Source organism: Petromyzon marinus, unplaced genomic scaffold (assembly GCF_048934315.1).
Source record: "Petromyzon marinus isolate PM22_M1 ecotype Great Lakes invasive population unplaced genomic scaffold, UKy_Petmar_22M1.pri1.0 PM_G_Scaffold_128, whole genome shotgun sequence".
NCBI lineage: Eukaryota > Metazoa > Chordata > Hyperoartia > Petromyzontiformes > Petromyzontidae > Petromyzon > Petromyzon marinus.
The window spans coordinates 155172-157500 of record NW_027422682.1 but is presented as its reverse complement, the minus strand read 5'-3'; positions in this window follow the sequence as shown (position 1 = coordinate 157500).

Sequence of the window (2329 nt, the reverse complement as noted above, 5' to 3'; positions counted from 1 at the left end):
TCAGCAGTGTGCATGATACGCTGCAGTCTGCTCTTGTCCTTGGCAGTGGCAGCAGCGTACCAGACGGTTATGGAGGAGGTGAGGATGGATTCAATGATCGCTGTATAGAATTGCACCATCATTGTCTTTGGCAGGTTGCATTTCTTCAGCTGCCGTCGAAAGTACATCCTCTGTTGAGCTCTCTTGGCGAGGGAGCTGATGTTCAGTTCCCACTTGAGGTCCCGGCAGAGAATAGTGCCCAGGAAGCGGAAGGACTCCACAATTTTGACTGCGGAGTCTAACAGGGTGATGGCGGTGAGTGGGGCTGTATTCTTCCTGAAGTCCACAACCATCTCAACTGTCCTTAGAGCATTTAGCTCTAAGTTGTTCTGGCTACACCAGGTCACCAGGTTGTCAGCTTCCCACCTATAGTCAGACTCATCCCCACCAGAGATCAGCCCAATGAGGGTGGTGTCGTCCGACAAACTTCAAGAGTTTGACGGACAGATGATTGGAGGCGCAGCTGTTGGTATACAGGGAGAAGAGCAGTGGGCAAAGGACGCAGCCCTGAGGAGTTCCCGTGCTGATGGACCTGGAGTCAGAGACTTCTGTTCCCGGCTTAACGCACTGCTTCCTGTCAGAGAGGAAGTCTGTGATCCACCTGCAGGTGGAGTAGGGCACGTTCAGCTGGAAGAGCTTGTCCTGAAGCAGGGCAGGGATGATGGTGTTGAAGGCAGAGCTGAAGTCCACAAACAGGATCCTGGCGTAGGATGCTGGGGCGTCCACATGCTGTAGGGTGAAGTGGAGGGCCATGTTAACTGCGTCGTCCACAGACCTGTTGGCTCTGTAGGCAAACTGAAGGGGGTCCAGGAGAGGGTCTGTGATGGCTTTGAGGTGTGCCAGGAGCAGGCGCTCAAAAGACTTCATTACCACAGATGTAAGGGCGACCGGTCTGTAATCATTTAGTCCTGTTGGCCTTAGCTTTTTGGGCACAGCGATGATGGTGGAGGACTTGAGACAGGCTGGTACATGGCATGTCTCCAGGGAGGTGTTAAAGATGTTGGTGAACACCGGAGACAGCTGGCCAGCGCAGTGCCTGAGGGTGGCTGGAGAGACAGAGTCCGGCCCGGCTGCTTTGCGTGGATTCTGCCTCTTGAAAAGCCCATTAACTTCTCCCTCCTGAAAGGAGAGAGTCGTTTCTGTAGTATGGGTGGGGAATGGGGCCTCTTGGGTGGGAAGGGGTGGTTCAGGACAGTCCAATTGTCTTTCAAATCTACGGTAGAACTCGTTCAGGTCGTTGGCTAGGCGGGAGTCGTTAGTGGTGTGGGGCGCTCTGGGTTTGTAGTTGGTGATGTGCCTGAGCCCTTTGGCAGACAGAAGCAGCGTCGTTAGTAGAGAACTGGTGTTTTAGTGTCTCTGAGTACAGTCGTTTAGCCTCTCTCACCGCTTTGCTAAACCTGTTCTTCGACTCCTTGAATCTGTCTCTATCCCCACTCCTAAACGCTTCCTCCTTCTCCAACCTCAACCTTTTGAGCTTTGCTGAGAACCAGGGCTTGTTGTTGTTAAAGTTCACCCTGGTACGTGTTGGGATACAGCAGTCCTCACAGAAGCTGATGTACACAGCCTCTGTGAGTTCATCCAGACTATTGGTAGCAGTCGTGAACATATCCCAGTCAGTACAGTCTAAGCACGCCCGCAAATCTTCCACAGCCTCACTGGTCCACTGTTTAGATGTCCTCACAGCAGGTTTACAGAGTTTTAGTTGCTGCCTGTATGCACGAATCAGGTGGACCAAGGGAGTTCTGTGCGAGCCGAACAGCCCCGTGACCCACAAGAGAAACATCCCCGCCAAATTCGAGCGTTTGACGGGGTCTATCCGTGAAAAAATATTCACGTTTTTGAGTGCACATGCATTTCTGCTGCAAATGCCTCTGGAAGTTTCATGCCGTTCGTATGCCAATTGTGGCAACACGAAAATGACCCGTTTTCCCATTCCGAGGGATTTCTGTGCGACCCTAACAGCCCCGTGAGCCACAAGAGACACATCCCCGCCAATTTCTAGCGTTTCACGGGGTCTATCCGTGAAAAATATAGACGTTTTTGAGTGCACATGCATTTCTGCTGCAGATGCCTCTGGAAGTTTCATGCCGTTCGTACGCAATGTGGCAACACGAAAATGACCCCTTTTCCCATTCCGAGGGATTTCTGTGCGACCCTAACTAACAGCGCCCGTGAGCCACAAGAGAGACATCCCCGCCAATTTATAGCGTTTCACGGGGTCTATCCGTGAAAAATATAGACGTTTTTGAGTGCACATGCATTCCTGCTGCAAATGCCTCTGGAAGTTTCA